The 25,674-nt window shown below is 41.0% G+C and overlaps 1 protein-coding gene across 3 annotated transcripts in view; it reads right to left on the bottom strand.

The window, feature by feature from the left end:
- Nucleotides 1-25,674, bottom strand: part of LOC124263793 (extracellular serine/threonine protein kinase FAM20C-like) — a 93,539-nt gene that overhangs the window by 54,663 nt on the left and 13,202 nt on the right. The window contains exon 1 of one of the 3 annotated variants that reach the window (XM_046698504.1): nucleotides 12,730-12,817. The exons of 1 other annotated variant lie outside the window; for it this stretch is intronic. The gene's annotated coding sequence lies outside the window, so the exon portion shown is untranslated. Of the gene's footprint in view, nucleotides 1-6,613; nucleotides 6,705-12,729; nucleotides 12,818-25,674 lie in introns of those variants that run through there. One more of the 3 variants, XM_046698501.1, reaches the window with a different exon arrangement.

Raw genomic sequence — 25,674 nt, 5'->3', positions numbered from 1 at the left:
TCTGAATGAACTCCAATTTGTATGGCCTCAGTTTAGTAATAATCATCCTCGCCTTTACCTGACCTAAACTTAAGAAAAACACTAACGTCCGAGTGCTTTAACGCTATAATAGTTATATGCTCATTCAAAGATGCTTCGCTAAAAGATCAGAGGCGCCAACAGTACTTTATCGGGCAATAAAGTACACGTTTTGTTTTACGTCACATTGAATTGGCAACGGCAACTGACGTTTGATTACGATGAGGCAGACAAAAGGGGTAGTGAGGAGACTAGACGTCCATTCAGCGTGACGTCATGCAAAAAGTATAATATAATTATATTGCTTGATAAAGTATTGTCATCTCCTTCTGTTTTTTAGCGATGTATCTTCGGATGAGTAACATTCGTCCTCTTCAACTAGCGAACATTTTTGGAATTCCAAAAGAAGTTCCAGATCACTGTTTGGTCATTTTGTCAACACGAAATGGGTGGCTTAAATAGGATTCATGTTGTCGTTTACTGAACGAGCTCGTAGCCGGACGGTTGCTCATGACATTGACAATTAGTTCTCTAGATTCGATATTTTACACCAGTAATATTTACGTCATAAAAATGGAATTCCGAATTCGACGGAAAACGTTACGTGACGTTCTTCAACTTTCCGTTAGTTCAAGGTTACAACCACTTTGTTTTGTTTTACGAGTCATCGGAATTCAATTAAAACTGACATAAAAAGAATGTCAATAATACTTTTTGTAACATGAAGTGAAATCAACGTATCACCTTAACTGGCGTTAACCGAGAAGAAATTAGCTCAGTGGCATAAAAACTAACAGTGCACACGTATTGTTAATTTCCTATGAACTTTTTATCCCCGGCCTCTTAAACAATAAAACTGATTCATTAGAACTACGTGAGAGATTGCCACGTCAACATTTGTCAAGACGGAATTAAGGCTTATCAGCTCGCCTACAGTGGTGTTAGGAGTTTGATCTTCATCCATGAAAAAGTTTACATTACAGGCTCAACCTATTGCCATGTTAGCGACACAGCAAGGTAAAATAATAGAATGTATTCTTCAACCATTAACGTTCCCGGGTCCCCGACATCCAGACAAACATCAAATTTGCTACTTTATTTTCACGACTAATACTTCTTCATCCTGAAGGATGGATCTAAAGGAAAAGCACGACTCCATTGTTTAATAGGGGGATGGTCCCAAGGTTGGGACTATCGGCGAAAACAAGTCGTAAATAAATGTTCATTACTTTAAATTGTTTAAATATTCCCTGAAAATTTGTTTTTACTTTCTGATTGATTAAAAACGCAATTTTGTAAACAAAAGCGGGGGATTCATAACACATTTTGATGTATTTAGGTCGCTTCGTGTTGAAATTATTTGTCCGTATCTGACTTCAAATGTTTGAGTCAATTTTTTTTGGCTGAAGTCATTTTGTGTCATTTCCCTCCATATCTTATTTTCAAGCAGGATCAGGCAAATTAAATATGTGATGGATTTGATGTCGGGTGTTAGAAACGACATTATGAGTAATACATGAGTAATACAACTCAAATAAACATTTCGCCTGTCAATATCCATCATCGTGTTTTTGCTATGATGTAAAAAAGAAAAGAAAAACTTTCACAGAGGCTTCCATTATGGGATAAAACATTAATATTAGTTATTTTGCTGTGATGAATTATTATATTATGCGTGAGTAATGTAATTTCAATATTTCATTCTAGTAAAATTACACTTTCTTCTTTGTCTGTATGATGGCTCTATCGCTTTCAGAGTAAGATCACAAGAAGAAAAATAGCAAAAGAAAAAATACCGAACAGCGTATTTGCTTTTTTCGGTCAATTAACAGGGTTAACATTTTTTATTAGTTATAGAAGTTGACATTTTATAGCGTGACTGGACCACTTTTACTTGACAGAAAAGTTTCCATGACGTCACGAGGTACTCTACTCTGTATCACGGTCCCTGAACACTATTACATGCATTTCGTTTTGCTCAACCCTTACCATGCTTTAGATCTATTCAAAGCATGTCTAGTTTTCTCAGTTTCTGAATCTCCTATCTTATTGGGACTTTCTTTCTAAAAATTAATATACGCATTTTCTTGAGACCAAATGTTGTCAAAAGTTGTGCCCCTGTAAAATATGTAGAAATCTGCTGTTTGCTGCTGGTTTGAATCCATACATTGATTCCATTATGACCCCTCGTCTGTCAGTATCAGATCAACCCGTGGTTGTGGGTTTCAAAGTGGCGCGCAACAACAACCTGCGTCACTTGGGTCTTGACGTGGCGTTTACTTGCCACGTCGAGGAATATGTTCAAAGAAGCATAATGCTTCGTGACAGCATTGAATGACGCCCTTCATTTATGAATAAGCCCGAGACAAGCAGACAAGCAGGGACACACATTCACTGATAGGATAAATGTTTAACCCAATATCAGTAGATTGTAATAATGTCCACATTATGCCTACATTTACAATGTCGTGACTGTAATAAATACGGACAATCGTTTGCATAAGGAGACAGTATTATTTGCTAGTTATGTGCATGGGGTTATGTGAGTGTTATGACAAACATTTGTTGGTCTGATCATCTCCAAATACACGTTGTGAGATAAAAAATCGCATAAAATCCGATTGGGTCATTAGATTCTTTGACTTAAAACGTCAGCACAAGACCTTATTTCATCTGAAACAGATTCCATACGGCGCCAATGGCAAAGTAGGAGTGAAGATAACGCGAATAGATCACTGTAATTAAAATGGAGATTGAATATTTAACGAATACCATGGGTAAAATATGTAAGATTTTGCTTGAGGGTGGGACTACAACTGGATATAGCGTTTAAGACCATGTAATGTTTCGGTCCTGGCTTAATTATTATACCCTTAATGGTCTCATATAAACTTTCGTTATCTCGAACTGCAGAAACTTTGGAGCATGATCAGTTTTCCACGCTACTACAGGAGTGTGGAGTGAGTTTAGTTTTACGCCGCACTCAGCAATATTCGAGCTATATGGCGGCGGTCTGTAAATAATCGAGTCTGGACCAAACAATCCAGTGATCAACACATTGAGCATCAATCTGCGCAATTGGGAACCGATGACATGTGTCAACCAAGTCAGCGAGCCTGACCACCCGATCCCGTTAGTCGCCTCCTACGACAAGAATACTCGCCTTTTGTGGCAATCATGGGTTGCTGAAAACCTATTCTACCCCGGATCTTCACGGGCCCCACGCTACTACGGCTAAACGAGATTTTACTGAAAATGGCCTTCTCGAAAACCCACAGTGAGCACTGGCGGGTTGGCAACACACTGATCTTATACTTGATAATTGAAATTCTACTTTCATCGTCAATCCGCAGGGTTAATATATATCCTTAGCTGGTGATTCGAATTGCCCCGGGGTCCGAGGATGGTCATTGTAAAGGTAACAGGGAACAGTTCCGACATCAGTAAGCTCATCAAAATGGCTTTAATGTGTCGGAGTTTTGGTCTATTGTGCTGTCCTGCCCTACACAATGCCCCTGCGCAGTATAACGAGGCAGTGCTGAGTAAACGGTATCATTATGCAATCAGATTGTACCGACGTTCCCAGAGGCTGCAGAGGGAGGAAAATGTGTAATAGCGGATGTAACAGGGGGTAATTTAATTTCAACATCACACCCTAAGGTTGACCTTAGCTGCGTACGTCTGCCAAGAGTAAATGACCCTTGGTTATTTTATGATTTTAGGTAACTTATTTTCCCATTGCAAATAATGAAATCATGGCATGAATTTAATTCTTAAATAGAAAAATGCTGTCCCGCCATGTTGAAATGTATTAGGGTGTATTCAGCTTTATTTTAACGGTATCAGGTGTATTCAGCTTAAATATAACGGCATTAGGGGGTATTCAGTTTTATTTTAACGGTATTAAGTGTATTCAGTTTTATTTTAACGGTATCAGGTGTATTCAGCTTAGATATAATAGCAATAGGGGGTATTCAGCTTTATTTTAACGGTATTAGGTGTATTTAGATATAACGGCATTAGGGGTGTATTCAGTTGTATTTTTAGACTACGAATCAATTACATCAGGTTGAGGGAAATGACCGATATTCATGACCATGGGCATAGAACTGAACGTAATCAAAATGTGTAATCAAAGTAAATTATGTCTCCATTATATAGTCCATCTATGGCAATGGCCTTGGTGAATGGCGGAATGTCAGTTGTTCTGAAACCCATACTGATATTCAACCAGCGGTGAAATGTGTCAGAATATGTCTACTTCATGATGTTCATCGGACCGACACTTTGAGACCACGGAGCGTTAGCCTGTCTCACAGTCCCTGAACCACATTATTTTCCCCACTGCCAACTTTCCCTGCAATGATAAGCCCTAAATGAAGCAAGTCTAGATTTCCTCAGGCTCAGGATCCGAATTTCCCATCAGACTGGGGCTCTTGTTCAATTTAAATGGGTTTATGTGTTACTATCAGAATTATATATATTCAGAGACTGGGCGTTAGTCTGCACGGGGTACGTGAGTTCACAGGTTCGAACCCAGGCTTCGTCTAACCTAAAGACGTTAAAAGATGATATTTGTTGTTGCCATGGCTGGCAGCGGTTTGGAGTGAGTATAATGTGTGAGTGAGTCAGTATGGCTTTACGCCACTTTTAGCGATAGTCTAGCAGTATTACGACGGGAGACACCAAAAAGTGGCTCCACACTTGTAGGGAAACAAACCCGGGTCTTCGGCGAGACGAGCGAACGCTTAAACCACTAGGCCACCAGGAGTGGGGTGCACACGGTAAAGTTGTGGCATGGTATCTCCGAGTGGGTTAGCATGATAGAAACAACAGTAGTCTGGAGTAGTACTAGCAGACACGCACGCACTCACGCACACACGCACACACGCAAAAAAGGCATTATCAGATGTTTAATTACCTAGAACGCTCAGTCCCCATTTCACTAGTCTGTCGTACAGACCCTGAAGCAAATATATCCAAGAAAGCCCGCACAAGTCTAGAAAATGTGGCAAGTCTCGATTTCATCAGCTCAGGGCTCCTTTTCATTATATTATATTTTTTTTACTATGAACATTTTTTCAGTAAAATATGTTCATTTCAGAGACTAGTTGTTACCATTTCACCTTAACACCAGAATTGGGATTGTTTGGAGCAGCTGGGCCATCTCGGTCCCGTGGTCTTAGGGACTCGCTGCAACCTACATCATTGCATGGACACATTCAACCGCAGCTCCCCCTGAATGCACGCTTGTTACTGCGTCAGATCAGGCAGCTGTAATTGTTGTCAATTAATGTTGAAATAAGAGATTTATCGGTAATAAATTCACAATAACACCCAGGAACATTACATAAAACCAACAGAGCATCGTGATCTTTGCTTCGAGACTGGTTTTATGCCTGCGCCACGATGCGTGGATAACTGGGTCGGATTAAAACAGGATGTAGGGTGGCCATGTGATTGAAGTGCACCGCGCTCGTCTCGCCGAAGACTTGCCTCGGATTCCTTATTTAGTAACCGATCGTGGAGGCGCAAGGATATTGGTAGACGCAACGTAACATTTCACCCACTAGTTTACTATTTTGCTAATTACTGCACTATGTTAATCCTGAGTGTTTCACCCACTCGCTATGGCTTCTAATGATTACTTCACTGTCCCTTTTACTAACCACTTCACCCACTTACTATTTCTTTCACTAATTAGTTCACCCACTCGCTATGTTTTCTACTGATTATCTCACCCACTCATGATGTCTTTTACTAATTATTTTTTAAACAAATGTATGTATAATGTAATTTAATTTATATACATCTCATTGTACTGTAAGAGCTTATTATATGTCATGTCAGTGGTTACATCACCCTCTCGTTAGGTCTCTAACTGACTGGCGGTGGGGTAGCCTAGTGGTCATAGCGTTCGCTCGTCACGCCGAAGACCCGGGTTCGATTCCCCACATGGGTACAATGTGTGAAGCCCATTTCTGGTGTCCCCCGCCGCGATATTGCTGGAATATTGCTAAAAGCGGCGTAAAACTAAACTCACTCACCCTCTCTAACTGACTTGGTTGGCCATTCTTATAGATCCATCGATACAGAAATACCTCGACCAATCTATTTGTTTCTATCATCAGGATACAATAGCAAAGAAATCAGATAAATTTCATATGACATATCCAAACAGAGTCACGACGTTATGAGATATTTATTATAACGTTAATCTTAGAAATCCTATATCAAATGTGATAGGTGAAGATTCTGATTATAAACTTGTGTGAGTAAGATATCACACCATTATGATTGACAATCTAAGATGAATTAAATCTAATCATATCTGAAACCAGATGATAAACATTGATACGAAGACTATGAAAATGAAGAGTATGAAATTCCTCGGCTCAACAAATCTCTCATTTCAAAGAATAACAAATAGAATCACCTAATTATCAAGCTCTTCAAACAAATCGCCGTCCCAATCAACAGAGATGACAAGAAGTACATATATTCTGGAACATAATTGGCCAAAACGTAACCAGAAAAGAACGCGAGTTGCTCAGGAAGCGAAAGAATGGCACACTTAGCCAAAGAAAGCACTCACCAGATGGGATAATATTCCAGCACTGGGCGTAAGGCGTTAAAGGTAAGCGTGGATGTATCTGGAACGTCTGTCGCGTTGCAGCTTCTACAGTGACGATGTGCAGCGTCAAGCAAGGTGTGTATCGACCCCCCACAGAGACTGCCAGACAAGTGTGAGGCAAGGTATGGGGTTAGGTATGAGGCCAGGATTGGAGGGTCTGAAATACCTGGTCCGCCGTTGTCGGGGCGTAACGTCCACGTCGGTGTGTCACGTGAGATATTACCTGTAGCGTTAATGTTTATGTGGGCGCTTCGTAGATGGTATGCACGTTATGAGGATGGCGGTGTCTCGTGGACAAATTTACTTGAGCCAAATGAAACAGCGGTTTGATTTACACTGTACGTTGGTTATGGTATCATAATAAACGTTTATGAGTTTACTGTCGGTGTAGGGAGTATTAGATGCGGAAATGACTATTTTTATATGTCGGTTTTGAATTTCTTTTGACTTTACATAATTATAACAGAAAAGTTCTTCTAATAATGCAGTTATACGATAAATAATCATAACGTTTTGTGGGGTAATAAACATTTTTAGCATCATTACGTTCTTAAAGTTGTTTATGTTGCATTTCGATTGAAACACGACAACAACTATTATCAACGTTATCAACAGCCGTAGGGGCGGTGGGGTAGCCTAGTGCAGTTATACGATAAATAATCATAACGTTTTGTGGGGTAATAAACATTTTTAGCATCATTACGTTCTTAAAGTTGTTTATGTTGCATTTCGATTGAAACACGACAACAACTATTATCAACGTTATCAACAGCCGTAGGGGTGGTGGGGTAGCCTAGTGGTTAAAACGTTCGCTCGTCACGCCGAAGACCCGGGCTCGATTCCCCACATGGGTACACTGTGTGAAGCCCATTTCTGGTGTCCCCCGCTGTGATATTGCTCGAATATTGCTAAAAGCGGCGTAAAACTAAACTCACTCACTCACTCACTATCAACAACCGTTGCAACAGCAACGATTAACACGAAGGTAGTTATCATCACGGTTATTGGATAATGTGAGGGTTACATTGCAAACGGTTGACATGACAAAAACATTATCATAACTTGACTTCACGTTAACCCCAAGGATGTTCACAACCGACAACGACGACCGCGACACCAACGTGGTAACAGCAACGATGACTACGAATCCAGTCGATGGTAATAGTATTCACCACGATCATTGTAAAATACGACAATTACAGCATTAGTGTTTAACATGACAATAACGTCACAGCACAGCTGGACAACACTGGTAATATCACCGTGACAACGGCGATGTTCATGCAGAACATCGGCAACGGCGAAGACACCAGTGTTGTGGTAAGTTGATCTTTACGAAAATACCTGTTATCTATCAGTGCACGAATGAGTGAATGAGTTGGGTTTTACGGCGCTTTTAGCAATATACCAGCAATTTCACTGCGGGGAACACCAGAAATGGGCTTCACACATTGTACTCATGTGGGGAATCGAACCCGGGTCTTCGGCGTGACGAGCGAACGCTTTGACCACTAGGCTACCCCACCGCCCACAAGTCAGTTACAGACACAACGAGAGGATGATATAATCACTGATAGTCAGAGGCCCAGATAAGCTGCGTATCCGGGTAAAATACGCATAGAAAATTCCCATTTACGCATTTAAATATAATTGTTGCGTACCAATTACGCATTTAAAATGTTAGATACGCAAAAAGTTTAAAACAAGTGCGTACGGAATATATTTAGAAAAATCGCTTGGGTATGAAAATGACATTGATTGCTATCAAGTTGTACTGTCAGTATAGGATGAGTGATTTCCATTATATTTAACTTGGTTTTGATTAGGTATTACATAAGGCAGAACATCCCTACTTAGTAAACTTACTCAATGACACATACTTAGGTGAGTAAAATGACTGAACTAAGCACATATTAGAAAGCAGTGGGTAACGGAAAAGCAAATACCCACTCAACATTCATAATACCCACTCCAAAAATATACACTGGGTACAGTACCCACATGAGGTAAATCTTATCTGGAGCTCTGGATAGGACATATAAGCTTTTATTCCTTCAAAGGAGAATATAATGAGATGCATATAAATTAAATTACATACATACATTTGCTATCAGGTTCGACAGGAAGGTATTCTGAGAGATGTGCAACCATCGGATTTTAAACATGTACGGAGCGTTAACCACTAGGCTACCCCACCGCCCCCGCACGGATGAGTGAGTGCGTTTATGTGAGGCTTTCAGCAACACAGTGGGGCACGAATGACCTTACACACACAGCAATCGATCAGAGGTCTTCGGTTTCGCGAACTACAGCGCATGATGACGGACGAACAAGTCGTACCCTTAACATACGGCTAATCAGTGACCAAACATGTTACACAAGTGTTCTCACACGCGAGGCTCGTTCATTACAGTAATAAAAGAAACTAATATTTGCGTTTTAAAACACACAGTTAAACGCTACAAAAAAATCTTGGAACGAAAATATGTCCAATGATTCCGAGATTCCGGAAGCTAAAATTACTTTGAGCTCCCGAATTACGTTTTGGCAAAAAATAGCGTGTGAAGGTTTACTGTTTTCTCTCGTTTAAAATGATGGGGTGCCTCTTTAGTGATTCCCCCTCGTGGCACACAGCTGCTTGAAATGTGTGAACACTAGTTACTGATGTGTTGGAAGGCGAACATATACCGCTAGTGCAGTTCAGGTTATTGGTTTGCTGGAAGACTGACGAGTACTGTTAAGCGTTGAAATATATGACGTATTCTCGTTTCCTGTGATGTAGGTTCATTTTTGGGGACACTTTTTAGTGCCTTTTTATTTGTTTGTTTGTTGTTGATTTTCGTTCAGTGACTTGCTTTATTATTTTGTCATTTTGGGGGTTTGTTTCTTTAATTGTTGTTTGTGTTTTTGTTTGCTATGGGAATTGGTTTGTGTTGTTGTTAGGTAAATATGTGTTAAAATGTGTGTACAGAGCGTTGGTATGTCTAATAGACTCTTCAGCTTAGATACACATGCCCGCAAAGTCATGCATTTTTGGGCGGTGGATAGCCCAGTGGTTAAAGCGTTCACTCGTCACGCTTAAGACCCGGGTTCGATTCCCCACATGGGCACAATGTGTGAAGCCCATTTCTGGTGTTCCCCGCCGTAATATTGCTAAAAGCGGCGTAAAACTTAACTCACTCACTCATCTTGATGTATGCTATGTACATTTTTAACAATCAGTTTCAGACCTAATTAACAAATATGAGAGTGATTATTGTGTATAATAAGTCTTTGTAGAAATTACGGAAAATGGTAACGGAATACCCAATTGTTTTATAGTTGGAAGTTTTAGAGTTGAAACAACGCGGAAAATGTTTACATTATTAAGATCGACGGATGTACTTGTTTTTTGTTCAGCTATATTCATGTTCAAGTTTGTAAAGACTGCACGAAAAAAGTGAATGTACTTGGTACTTTGCCGTTAAATGCTTTCCAAACATAAGCACATGATAAGAGTGAGTGAGTGAGTTTAGTTTTACGCCACACTCAGCAATATTCCAGCTATATGGCAGCGGTCTGTAAATAATCGAGTCTGGACCAGACAATCCAGTGATCAACAGCATGAGCATCGATCTGCGCAATTGGGAACCGAAGACATGTGTCAACCATGTCAGCGAGCCTGACCACCCGATCCCGTTAATCGCCTGTTACGACAAGCATGGGTTACTGAAGATAAATTCTACCCCGGATCTTCACGGGTCACGTATGATAAGAAAGACTCGCAGGTCAGTGATATAGACCTGTAACAGGATGACGACTATTAGGACAGTAATACTGAAAATACTGAAACCATCCTCCATCCGACCCCAAAGTGAGTGAGTTAAGTTTGCGGCCGCTTTATGCAATATTCCAGCAATATCACGGCTGGGGACATCAGAAATGGGCTTCACACATTGTACCCACGCGGGGAATCGAACCCGGATCTGTGGCGTGACGAGCGAACGTTTCAACCATTAACTACGCCACCATCCTCCGTACTCAACGGAACATGCTTACTCATCACTGTTGGCATCAGTAATCTACTGATGAAACAGCGGCTGGGAGGGTGTTCGGTTCCAGAATTCCCCGACTGAAGCGTCGTCCGTCCACAGTGAACTAACTTGGACATACAGACGCTGGGTATTGACAGGAGAGATAGGCTCTATTGACAACCCAAATATTAGCCACCGAGTTGCGTCAAAACACCCACGTCGTCAACACTGTCTTGAAGACTTAACAATTTGGCACATCATTTGACCACCTCATCCAAGGTCATGAAAGGTCACGTCGACCGGGAAAGAAAGTGCAAATAGTTCCGTGGAATATAGCAGCCGTTCCGGCAAATCAGCTCGGCGCGCCGACTCCAATGGCTTGCTAATATGTGGTAATTGCCAAGCTCCAAACATCGCGTGAGAAATCAAGTTTGACGAAAAAATGTAAGATCAGAAACTTGTCTTACCAGAACGTGAATGGTAAGATAGAAATAAGTTACGTGTGTTAATTGCAATCGCTGTTGGAAATACAAGTATACAAGTATTTTGGGAGAATCCTTTCATCAGTCGATCCCTTCTACAACAAGGACATGCTGACAAGTTCTTACCGCTACTGCAGCGGTGGATTGCTCGCCCGCATGTACCGCACTCAATGCACGTCATTAAACTAATAATGAAAATCATGGTTCGTTTCAGATCTCCCAGGACAGTTTTGATGCATGTTTGATATTTAAACGAGGCACCGTGACTCGACTGCAGCAGAGGAAGTTAGCTGAAAACCGTTATCATCGATATGCCCACGATACGGCAACAGTCTTATCGGGTTAATTAGTCCACGGCGAGCTTGCATGCGAATACGATAAGAAGTGCCTTGCAGTGGAGACAATGTTTGCCTCGGAGAACCCGTAGCATACACGTGTTGTACTGTTACGAAAAACTGATACAGCAATGGCGATGTCGTTGATGTGATGCATGGAGTAGATAAATAAAGTGCCAGCTGTCGACACAGCCGCTTATATAATAAATGTATAATCACGTGATGGATCTTACGCGAAAAACATGTTTCAGGAATATTGCAACGGATTTAAGGGTATTTACATTTTGTTAGTGTAACAGGTTTGTCCTTGTATACATATTCTTAATTTAATATGGACATGGCAACTTCATTAGCACTACTCCTGTTACCATAGTAACATAATGCAATATCTACATTTATTGTAAGAGAAACAGCTACTAACATTTGTCAAGTTTGGCTAGCTACATGAAGATACATAAATATATTTTACTTCAAAAAGGAATTAATTCATTTCGTAATAGCAATATTTCATAGACTACGTTGCTATTGCAATACTTCAATAGTCACTAATATCGCATCAAACGATACAAAAATGGGTCGTGTCATTGTAATCACGTTGGGAATCGAACCCAGACCTTCTAGCCGAAGATTAGTCGCTTATTGTAAGTCAGCACTCCTTGACGGCGATGAGCTTTGTTCATACTATCAACCAGTCTCGATTAGCTGTGAAAATATATGTATACTCTATTTACACTGAGACCAAACTCATTTATCAGTTCACTTCCTGATAGATTATTGATGACTGCCGCATTTACTGACATTGCAACGCTGCTCGGTATCCTTAATAGCTACACCCCATCCGAACAATAGCCACTACACCAAACCCCCCCCTTCCAACTCCATCCAAATCTACAGCAACACCAACCACCACCGTCTCCGCTCGCCCCCTCCCCTCCCATCCAACCTACTCGTTGACACAGAACCATCCCAGCACCAAACCAATGTTTTTATGTATTTTTTAAACCAAACGCTAAGACTCACCTGGAACTAAGCGACCACATAAACATAAAACGGTTAATCACATCCCAGCCCTATATGATGAACATATTTATATTGTCACTCGCTAGCGTAATAGCAACCTTGGTTGTAATGGAGACGTGACAGAACCTGCCGACTCTCGATTTACGATAACTAAACGGGATATCTGGTTTAACAGTTTTAAATCAAATTTAAACAAGCTCATAAAATCTTCAAAATGGTGTACTTACGGTTCCTGTAAACATTTGTCAATTTTGATGAGGAAGGATATCAAATAAACTTGGAGTGGTAAACGAGATTTGACGTGGCGTGGAGAGATTTGCCGCTATGAGTCCTTGAAGCACCCTTGATGGTGGTGTCGCTGAGGAACCACGAAAGCATTGGCAAAAGCAAGAATTTAGGTCAGGAAACATCAACACAACTTAAAGTTACAGTGTGCGTTAAGACTAGGCCCAGTTGCCACCCACCTCCTGATGGGATTACCATCGCGCCATCGTCATATCAAGTGACACCGTGGACGATGAGAGAATTTCTTGTCAGGCATCAGATTTCGCTACATTTGTCAACAATTGGTTCATTTGTCAGCGCCGGCATGTCAGTATTCCAGACATGACCTTGTCTCAATTATGATGTATTCCACTCGGGGCTGATTATTACAGCTCATCGGTTTGAGCCTTAATCCCACCCCCTCAAACAGAAACATGAGTCTCTTTAACCTATTCAGACATGGTTACACTGAATTCCAATTCCTTGTTTCCCACGAAAATGTTATTTACAAATGAAGTTTGATTTTAAACTTTAATAACATCGTATTTCTATATTCTATGGCGAGGTGTAGGCAGCATGACTTTAACTAAGACGTCACAGACTGACCCAGTTTGATGAGGTCGTAAGATGATTCACAATGCATCTGGTTCACTGGTTACACCTTTTATGTGCCTTTTGTGCTTTTTCAATATAGTTCTGTACCGTACAATGTGATTGATATAATATCGTTCGTACCAGACCGCCAAACCTTTCTAGCGGCAGAGCCTCGTTTTGAGATTTCGACGATTTCCAGGTTTCTGTTTGTCAGAGCACGCTGTACGACAGAGCACGCTGCAAGACATGTTTGCAAGGATTATAAGGAGCGTAGTTTTTTGCAATATACAAGTGCTTAGATGTATCAAATAATACTGATTAATATTTATGTATCCAGTTAAATTAATTGGTCTCAATATTCTGGACTGGTTATTGTACTAAGTTGCGCAATAGGACGGAACCCAGTCAACAGGAAACGAGACTGTTGTGTAATCAATGTTAAGACTTGTCTGTTCACATCCCCTTCCCAATTAGGGCTTCCACGGGTACTCGAGTACTCGAGGACGAGTCGGGTTTAGCTGGACTCGAGTCCATTTTCAAGGACTCGAGGACTCGAAAAGGGGAGACAACTCGAATTATTGACGTTGACAGACTGTCTGCCATGTGCTAAGCATGAGCGGCCGTTAACGTCTAATATTAAGATAAGATGTAACTTGATTATCCCGGAGGAAATTCTTATACATCCAACTGTCTCAAAATGAATATATACACAGTTCACAAAAATATACACAATAATTACATGCAGAAAACGAATGCTATTTACACAATAAAACTGACATGATATAATTCAATTAACCACATAGGTAAAGAGGCTGAATAATTCTAGCTGTAATCACGTGATGGTGATTCAAAATATTTGTTGCATTCACGAATACTTGATGGTATGAAAGACTGTCGAACTCTGTTTTGAGGGAAGGTAATCGACAGCAGCGTCCAGAAGGAAGTAGTTCAAAATGGTGAGATCAAATATGTCAACTATCAAATCTAATTTTAGTTGCCTTTGTGACAATCTGGCGCTCATAGATAAAGGGAATATACTTAAAAGACACCCCAGAAATTTTGCAAGCAGTATTAACAATTTTGAAAAGCTTGTTTTTGTTGCAATGAGACAGACTCCCATACCAACATAGAAAATTGTAGGTCAACACACTTTGAATAGAGGTTTGATAAAAAACTGTCATTACGGTTTTGTCAATGCCTTGACAATAATAATGTTCAGAATCGGAAATTAGGCCAATAACAGTGGCGTCATCTGCGAATTTCACAGTAAGCACGTCATATATTGACAAGTAACAGTCATTAGTATACAAAACGAAGAGTACGGATGAAGGAACACAGCCATTTGGTTCTGCAGTAGAGGTTGAGAGAAAAGAAGATTGATAGCCATTGACACTGACATACTGAGTTCTATGTACCCATCTGATAATGTTTTCATTAAGACCTATATTAAATATATATAGTTTACTCCTCATAAGGTGTGGCTGTATGGTATTAGTTGTTACAATTCTCTGCAGATGAGAGTAAATATTATACATCGTTTGAAATTTCACTTCTTAAAATGATAAGGTAACTATCTTGACAACTGATAGACATGGAGAAAGATAAAAAAATCAAATGTATGGGCGTATCTTGATCTGGATAGAGAAAAGAGAAAAATAACCAAATGCCGCCTGTGCGGTATATCACTGCGTTTTGCAGGCAGTACAAGAGTGAGTGAGTGAGTTTGGTTTTACGCCGCTTTTAGCAATATTCCAGCAATATCACGGCGGGGGACACCAGAAATGGGCTTCACACATTGCACCCATGTGGGGAATCGAACCCGGGTCTTCAGCGCGTCGAGCGGACGCTTTAACCATTAGGCTACCCCACCGCCCCTGGCAGTACAAGAAGTTCGATGAAAAAAACAAGTGTCCAGTAAACATCCAAATACTGATTCTGACCAGTGGGAAATGTTAGTCACACGACGATATGAAGTCGGAATGAAGTAAGTAGTCACTTGTGTGATCGGAACACATGTCATGCAAGTTACGCTATTGTTTGCTTGAAAGGTATGGATTTCGAGTACTCGGGTCCGAGTCGAGTCTCACCCCTCGAGTACTCGAGTCCAAGAAAATGGACTCGTTGAAGCCCTACTTCCAATGGTATCAACCCCTCTCAAAAATTGTTCTGGAGGAAAAATACACATACAGTTCTTATTCATGGACCACATCCCTACCGTTGGTCTGTCTCCAAGATCCTACAGAATAAATAAAGGTGCCCAGCTCAAGTCTAGAATAATGCAGCAAGTCTATATTGCCTCAGCTCTGAAATCAGCATTGTTCATGATATCTATTTAGATTATATTTAATATTTTTAGACATATATTTTAAAAAATAAATTTGATTCTGGTACTAAATATTAGTCTACTCTACCCCACAATTTGAACACCTCTCTCTGAAGAATCTACTTAGCACATTCCGACTCTCGATCCAACTTTTAAACTTTTGTTGTCTTAATTCTCTCCTGCTCACGCATACAGCTCCCTGTTGCCTGCCCCTCCCTAAGCAGCTCCCCCGCGCACACAGCTTTTCCAAGAAGCGTTCCGCATGATGTCCCATGTGATTCCGAGATGGCGTTTACCATTTCTTCGTCTGTCACAGACTGTGGAATGACGGGAGATATCGGCAAAAACGCCTCCCCCGTATCACAGAAGGAAGTCCCCTGTAACATTCGCCATATTGTCAAGCCGAAAGTCGTATCAGCAAACAATATGCCACATTTTTAGATTTCATTATTTTCTTACGTCGATGTATCAACTTGCGATACAGCTTAACGTTAGTACATGACAGTGTGAGACTGGCACAGTCCTTAAATTTTCAAAACAAAACCGAAGGGCTGCAATAACGAGAAGATATTAATTTCTCGGCGCATCTTTCAGCACACATTCTCATCACTTTCTGTGACGGGTTTGTGCAAAAGTCACTCCCGGAAGCGGCCCGCCTTAAAAAAGAAATATGCCGCGTCAATTGTTTCCACTAAAAGAACATATTTCATTCCATGAGGAACAGAGTCACTGTAAAGAGACTTTCAGAGAACGTTATTCTTTTACTGTGGAACATTAATGATAGATTTATGCAACGGATATATTTGCTCGCCACATGTTCAACGCATGATTTACTTGCTGCATTGGACTGCCGGGTTCTGATGTAATGCACGAAATACAATCAGAGTCGTGCAAGTATTGTGCATTATGCAAGTGCAAGTGCTTTGAATCCAACATATGGCATAAAAAAACTCATTCCGGGAGAAACATTCAAAGCGTATGATGTAGTAGGCGAACGGAGCTCCAGAGAATACTCAGAATTTGGCAAATATCGTTTCATCCTGATTAATGTTTTGATATCTACACATTCTATTTTTTAGGATTCGCTTTATACAACATTCTTATGGATCATCTGTCATAACTAAAGGCTTAATACCTTAGAGAAGCTTTTACAGTTTACCGGATAATATCGAAGCGGAACGCCACAACGCAAGCTGTTTATCCGATCAAAGCGTGGTCTATTCTTCTAAATCACACACGCACGTAACTGGAAAATGATTACTGTAATTTGTTGCACCAGTTCTGTGAGTCTAGCTGTGGGCTGTGTATCTGAGCCTGAGACAACGAACGCTAAAGTAGACAATTTACTACTTACAGTACGTCAACATCAACAGCGGATCTAATTCCGGCGTCATTGTTATAGCGACTACAACGCTCCTCTGACAAGCTGAAACATATGGCCGCATATTTGCATGCTGTTTTACGACAGAAAGGCATTGATGATATTTGATGTTTAGATGATATGTTATCAGAGAAAACACAAATATCTAGATATTGTGGGGCTCGGATGTTTACTATTGTGTCTGCTTGACAGCCCGGGGGAGGAGGGGGGTTGGGGGTGGTCGCTGCACTGCACATCGCTCAGCTGTCAGCGACAATCAAATGCCTCTGGAACCAATTCTGCAGGTCTATTGGAATACATGGTCTTGTTCCTCTTGGGAAGGGACCTGGCTTAGGTTAGGAACACACGTTTTACTGTAATAAAAGATCAAGAGCGCCCAAGTGCTCCCTCTGGATACTGAACTTGAACTATACCAGGCGTTAAGACTCAAGGAGGCCCCGTCATGCGAGAATCGGAGAGCCGGTCGATCAACACGTGTGGGTACTGAACAAACGTGGAGCCCTAGGGAACGGAAAACATGGCATGCTGTAATAAAACAGAAGATCAGCGTGGCAAGGTTCTAAAGAAAATGGCCATCGGGTGGCGGAGGCGTGTAGGTCACCTGGATTCGATGAGTTACTTCCCTTGAGCGTGACAGAAATCTATGATCGCTGGTTCAGATCCCGAGAGAAAGTTTGTTAATGTTCATCATTTCCGACGACTTGAGATGGTATGGCCTGTGGGGATCATAATAGCGGTGTTTTCTTTGATTCGATTTAGGTCATAAACATCCCGTTTCTATATGAGCGATTTTCGTTAGTTCTATTCAGTGTCATTTCTGTAGAGTCATGTACGGTAAAGACCCGTGAAGATCCGGGGTAGAATAGGTCTTCAGCAACCCATGTGCTTGCCATAAAAAGGCGACTATCTTGTCGTAAGAGGCGACTAACGGGATCGGGTGGTCAGTTTCGCTGACTTGGTTGACACATGTCATCGGTTCCCAATTGTGCAGATCGATGCTCATGCTGTTGATCACTGGATTGTCTGGTCCAGACTCGATTATTTACAGACCGCCGCCATATAGCTGGAATATTGCTGAGTGCGGCGTAAAACTCAACTCACTCACTCACTCATGTACGGTAAAACCTTTCATCCATCTGAGATGACGTTTTCGTAACGACACATTCTCACCACAAATAACTTTTGTGATACGTCAGTAAACAATATTCATTCAGGGACAAAGCGAATAAAAAGACATTGCACCAAATTTAAATTACTCTGAAATACTGAAACCCATACAAACACGATTTTATTGTGTTTTCTTGTTAGTGTAATCAAAAGCGCTTTTAACTATCGAGTGAGATGTCACTTCCGAAACGAAGTTATGGCGACGACTGACTCCAAATATGATCACAACACCTTAACTACAGCATGACGCCACTAATAAACCTCCAGAATAATCCCATATGAGCAAGTAAATTGACACAATTGTTCGGCTTCAACCAGCAATGTTCATTCTTCTACTGGCATTCATCAATTTTATCAACACTTACATTTATCGTAGTGCTAAACTCACTTTTGTAAAACAGGGCTCGTTGAACATGCGTTTTCGTCCTCTGTAACTTTATGGATGCTTTTCAGCAATAAAATCACTGCCCCGAAACGCACCACGGTAATTTGGCTGACATATGTCATTCTACCCCATATTCATTGACGGAATGTTCATTTTATGGACTCAACGCCCCTAATCGTGTTTCCATGGCAATTAGAAACACTGCGCTGTAACGCATCCCTGGTTATTGAGGCGAGTTTATTTCCTAAACATCCACTGACCGAGATGCTCTACCCTTTTAAAGCCCCAAGAACAAAGTCGTGTTTCCCGACCACCAATAAAACAGTGCACCGTAACGCAACTCCAACTGCAGGCTGCTGTTCATGCATTGTTCACAGAAGCTCCCCACAGCATCATTGTGACATACACACACATACGAGTGGATTTACGGGCTGCTAAGATCTCTTGATGTGCGCACAGCATCTGTTTTATTACTTTGTCTTGAGAGTTTGTCTTTAGGGGTTGAAATAATTGATCCCGAACGCTGATTTAGTGCCACCGTGGAACCATAAAAGACAGAAACGAGAGGTAGCGAGTTTTTTGCAGGGCTCGGAGGAAAATTGTTCACAGAGGAGTTGGTAACTTCACAGACAGATACGCACTGCCTCAAGACCACTGTGTTCCATCAAAAATACTTTTTCGCTTTGTTATGTCGATGGCGAACAAAAACAATTATTTGAGAACCAATTCACGTCACCAAGATACATTATAAGGTGGTTCCATGAGGAATTAGGTGTAAATGTTAAATTTATACAGTTTTTCAGGTGTCACGGCGTGTCAATTGTTTTTTTTATTCTGAGTTCAAACCAGATTAATAGAACTGCCCGTCAGCACTATCAGATTTTTTGCTCTGCATAACGATCAGACGACATTTTTGTCTTCCTCACGTCAGGCAAACCCTGGTCGCAAAATCTGCACGGAGGTTCTTGGACCGATCAGTTGTCAGCTTTTAATAAATTCGGTTTAATAGTTTTGCCACCTGAATCTGGAGGTTTCGATTTTTACAAATTAAAACTTAAAAAGGACACAAATATTAATTCGATGATATTACCTTTGAAGTCACATACGGTTAAAATGAGTGAGTTTAGTTTTACGCCGCACTCAGCAATATTTAAGCTATATGGCAGCAGTCTGTAAATAATCGAGTCTGGACCAGACAATCCAGTGATCAACAGCACAAGCATCGTCCTACGCAATTGGGAACCGATGACATGTGTCAACCAAGCCAGCGAGCCTGACCACCCGATCCCGTTAGTGGCCTCTTACGACAAGTATGGGTTACTGAAGGTTCATTCTATACTACAACGTTACGTAGTTCAATCATTTAAATTCGGAAATGGTCGCTTTAGTTCGTTTTCCGAGACACAGATGCTGTTCTGAATGCTTTGCGCCGAGAACTGAGGAAGCTCCATGTTGATTGGCTGATTAGTGAGACCAAGATCTGATTAACCAAACTGAGTTAAACGATCAACACGGGAATCTGCTCATTGATTCCAAGAAGTTGACGAGCTATTTTAGCTTACATATTTGGCTAGGATGTTTGGAAAACGGGTGACGGGGGTTAAACACGACTAGCTCACTAACTTACTTAGCTGAGCGGGATACGGAGTAATTGTATTAACTCACAATGCATGTTTAGATTTCACCACGTACAGATGTGTATTATCTGTAGTTATATCGAGGCTCTGACAATTATGATTTAAAATACACAGATATGTTAGATAAACCTCAATGGAAAACCAGTACAGTATAAAAAGATAACAACCGGAATAATCTTAATCCGATTCTGAAAACCGAGTGGTACTTTTTAATTCACCAGGTGTCAAATTACACGCATTTGACTAACACCAGAAGAAACAATGATTGTCCTGGAATATCCCTCGGGAGAATTGTTAGACGCGGACTGAAATTTAACATCAATTTTCCTTCTTTTTTATAATCTTTTAATCTAAAGTATTTCAGTTAGGTTTCTAGAGGCAGTGTCATCATGATGACACTGACTGAAAGAAATAGCTTTTGCTCAAGTAGTCAAGTTTCGATACCCTGCCTTGAGCCCAAGACAATCTCAGGGACGTGTACCGTATTTACAATAAAACTCAATTTGTCGTCTTACGCTCTATTAGTGAACTGACGAATGCATGCTATTTATATGCTAGCGCTTGATATCGTAGAGTGAGTAAGTGAGTGAGACGCCGCTTTAAACGATGTTCCAGCGATAACACCAGACACGAGCTTCATGCGAGGATTCGAACCCGGGTCTTCGGCTAAACAAGCGCAAGTGTTAACAACTGGGCTATCCCGCCGCTCCTGGGAGTATAGATCTCACGTACTTTACGTAACCCGTGAAGGTCCGGGTTTGAGTTTGTCTTCAACAACCCATGTCGTAACAGGCGACTAACGGGATCGGGTGGTCAGGCTCGCTGGCTTGGTTGACACTAGGGGTGGGTACTGCAGAGAATTTTCATATTGCGATATATTGCGATGCGAAAGCATGTATTGCGATATGTATTGCAATATATTGCATGAAGTATTTTTTAACAAAAAACTACTTATAATCGAGTTAATTCTTGATTTATAGAGCAAAAACACAACAAAATCACTAGGCTTGATTAAACTTTAATAATAACTTTTAATCATGATAAAATAAAAATGTGAATAATATTTGGCACAAATGAAACAAGGACATATCCGAACATTTCCGAGTGTTACGAAGTTTTCCGAATGCAAGATACCGGTTTTCGATCAGCGTATCGCAATACGTATCGTTTTCATGTCTGAACCGGTAAATACCGGTAAACCGGTTATATTGCGCAGCCCTAGTTGACACATGTCATCGTATCCCAATTGCGTAGATCGATGCTTGTGCTGTTGATCAGTGGACTGTCTGGTCCAGACTCGATTATTTATGGGTACAATGTGTGCAGCCTGTGCATGCTTGCATTGAAATAAAATAGAAGTAGAAATCCAGTGAACTCCAATCAACGAAATCAGCATTGAAAATAACCCAAACAGACTTTTTTGTGGATTAAAAGGTTTCATAGACAATGCTGATGTGTTAGTCACGACATTTCAAAACAGCCCTAAAACACCTTCAATTGTCAGTTCTGTTTCATCGTATCACTTACAGGGCGGGATCGGTAGCCTGACAACCTGTTTCAAATGTTTCGTCTTGGAGCCGACACGATATTCCTGGACTACTGCTGTCGGTGGCGCAGAGCACCAAGCACGTAAACATGTAGACTAAGGCTTAGTCTCTGAATATATATAATTTTGATAGTAACAAACAAGCCCATTTATATCTGGGAGACCAGAGATCCTGAACCTGAGGAAATCTAGACTTGCTTTATTTAGGGCTTTAGCACTGCAGAGAGGGCTTGGCAGTAGGGAAAATAATGTGGTTCAGGGACTGTGAGACAGACTAGGAAACATGATACAGCTGGAATACTGTTTGAGCGGCGTAAAACTTTATTCACTCACATCCCGTTTTAAAATTCACGCTGAGTACACTTCCGTCGTAACCATTCTGGTTGTCAATTTCTCCAATCTCCGACTTGAAAATAGAGTGCTTTCCCAGTAGATTGGTAACAGGAAAAAGGTGGAGATTATCAGAAGAAGGAATTTCCATAATAATTGAAGAACGTGTTTCTGTATTCTGTGAGGTCTGTGCTCGGTGTTAGATGAGTGTAGATTGGGCAGATAGCGGCCTAGCGGTCAATACAATAGCTAGGTGCAGTCACTTCACCCCGCTATCTCTCCTGAAACTAATGGAAGGGAAATACGATCCGCTCTTTGAGCAAATGGTCTCTGGAAGATGCATTTGTTGTTTAAACATGATGTTTGTAATTACATGACGGTGTCTGGGTGACTGACAGGTGCTAACGAGGCGGGCTGGGAGACGGATGATTGAGGGTTGGGAGGTGGGGAATATATTTAGGGGAGAGGGGAAGGTAAAGGTTGGGGTGAGGACGAGTGACAAAAACATACTGGAACTGACAGATTGGTGGTGAATAACGAGGAGGAGGTGGGTTTTTTTTCTGTTTGTTTGTGTTTTTGATGTGCGTTTTTCTGTTGTATTCTTCTTTTTTATTTGGTTTGTTTATTTTTTGTTTGGTTGGTTTTTATTTTTGAGTTGTTGTTTTTTATTGAGTTATTATTTTTTTTAATTATTTTATATTTTTAATTATTTTAATTTTTTTTGGGGGGGGTGTTTTTTTGTTTTGTTTTGATTGTTTTGTGTGTGTGTGTGTGTGTGTGTGTGTGTGTGTGTGTGTGTGTGTGTGTGTGTGTGTGTGTGTGTGTGTGTGTGTGTGTGTGTGTGTGAGTGAGAGGTGAGGTGAGGTGAAATTGGGTTTTACGTCGTGCTTGAGAATATTTCGCTCATACGACGACGTGCATGCGTGTGTATGTGCGGCTGCTTGTACTAGCCCAGACTGAAGTGTGTGTGTGTATGTATATATTATGTATGTAATGTTTGTATGTCTGTGTGTATGTATGTATGTATGTATGGTTGTACGTATGTATGTTTGTATGTAAATCTATTGTTTAAGTTAAACCTCTGGAAGTGTGTGTGTGTATGTATATATTATGTATGTATGTAATGTTTGTATGTATGTATGTATGTATGTATGTATGTATGTATGTATGTATGTATGTATGTATGTATGTATGTATGTATGTATGTATGTAGCAAATATATATGTATGTATGTTTTGTATGTATGTATGTATGTAAATATGTATGTATGTATGTATGTTTGTATGTAACCTCATAGAAGGACATTGTCATATTATGTGATTCCCAAAATCTCATCAATCACTCTGTAATTCAGCTGACTCACCGACACTAATCCTGTACGTGGTTTATGTGCGCCAGGAAGGTTGCTCCGCTTTGGGTACAGGTCACTTCTTATATCAAAGATACTTAACACAAATGAATTCTTTGAAAAAGTCGTTCTATATCATGATCTATTCTTGGTTCTATTGATCGGCTAATTGGGCGGTTATAGCTTTTGGTGTTTATTTGTTTTAAATTATTCTCTGTTGTTGTGATAGCGCTTGTTAGGAAGAGAGGGGTGCGATAGGGGTGGGACGAGTGTGGTAAGACTGACGATAAAGAGCATACGAACAATTAAATGTTGTCAGATAACTAGATGTATGACGGATTAATTGCGCGGAAGGGGGATACCAACTGACTGACGTCACGCAATGGCGTCAACAGCGTAGAGAATTTAGGACGGGTAGCTGACGCAAACAGTTTAACAGCAGTGACTCCGTGCACGTTACGACCGTCAGCAATACGTCATCCACAGAGCAGTATGTCAGAGGGAGGATTGGACAATAACTATGTGTGTATCTGGGGGGAATATCCCGCTGTTACGGTTATCCTATTAAATTAGAGTGGTAGGACAGCGCAGGTAAGTATCGCAAAACATCCGCGTGTCTTGCTCTTACATTTACCTCCCTCTGACGCCCCCAAGCAGGCCACGTTTATGCAACGTAACGCCTTTATGGACGATTCCAAGAGCCGTCAATCACAAGCAGCCGCGTTCTTCTCGTGTATACTAAAACCTTCACACTTAAATACGCATCAGATTTCATAATTAAAAGCAGAAGACATTTCGGTGGCATTACGCTGGTTTTACGACGTCACCTGCTCTCCCGAAACGATAAATGTTTCAAGTTATGCGCTTCGACCGAGGGTTGGCACATTTTGCCTTGAGGCTTTTTCCGAGGAGTAATTTGTAAAGCAAATAAATACAACAAACAAACCTAGTGTTTTCTTTTCATCTACAAGCTTAAAAACCACAAACAAGGTATTTCTGATAACGAGCCTCCTCAACGTTGGACACCCGCGGATGTTATTCCTAGCAAGTACTGGTTCCTTAATTGGGAGATTTCTCTCATTGTTGAAACATACAGATTTGAGCGAGGAAATTTGACAAATCAAAAACATACATCTCTGTCTTTAGTCCTGTTTTCTTTCGTTATTTCTGAAAACGATTCATAGATCTGATTTTGTTAAAATAATATCAACGCCCTGTTCAATTCCAAAGAAAATTCGGTATAGGAGTAAGTCAGCCCCCTCCCAGAACTTCATTCAGAGAACAGTCTAGTGATTATATTTCTCCCCATCCGGGATATTTGTTCTCTAATTTATCACGAAAAATACCCGGCACCGATTGGCTACCACATCTTCGGTTAGGCCCGATCTAAAAGCCAGGAGGCTAAAAATAGCTATCCAATCAAATAGTTCTCATGGGCGAGAGACATTCTGTGCAATGTTGACAAGGGAGAAATAGGGCAGAAGTTTATATAGTAATAGAATGGTGTCGTCTCAGGACGCCGACCTTTCGATTTTCCACTAGTCTCAGGACGCCGACCTGCGGTTTCCTTTGAAGGTTAGGTTCTGATTAGGCTTAATTAGCGTTGCGGATAATCTACTCTAGATGTTTTGATAAGGTGAACTCGTCGCACATATCACTTCCAATTGATTGAAAAGTTTACAATAACACTTAGCAGAGTGCCAATATTGAACACTGTTCATATCTTTGGTATAAATATCTATGGAATGGCCAAAGGATTCACATTCGATTTCGAAATGGCAAATGCACAGCTCGATCAGAGATTCATCCCTACAGCTCGCGGCAGTCGTTACTTGGTTGTTGGCGGGTTCATGTACAGAGTCAGCAAGAGAAAACGAGACTGGATATCATGGATATGTACTGCAAAAGACTGATGAAGACCGCTGCCGACAACTCGGAGACTACATGGCCAACTTCTGGGTGGAGGGAGATCTGCACATGACGCAATGGAACCACCACAACACAGATGGGCCAAGAACAAACAACCACCTAGAAGGGTGGCATTCACGCCTGAAGAAATACGTCGGCAAGGCTCATCCAAACATTTTCGAGATTGTGTCGTTGCAGTCACGAGAACAGACCAACACCGAAAACAAGCTGGTCCAGTATGCGGCTGGCCAGAAGCGTCCGTCCAAGAAGAGGAAATACAGGGATTTGG

Source organism: Haliotis rubra, unplaced genomic scaffold, assembly GCF_003918875.1.
Source record: "Haliotis rubra isolate DU_JTF1 unplaced genomic scaffold, ASM391887v1 Scf9, whole genome shotgun sequence".
Taxonomy (NCBI): domain Eukaryota; kingdom Metazoa; phylum Mollusca; class Gastropoda; order Lepetellida; family Haliotidae; genus Haliotis; species Haliotis rubra.
This window is presented reverse-complemented; position numbering and strand designations above follow the sequence as displayed.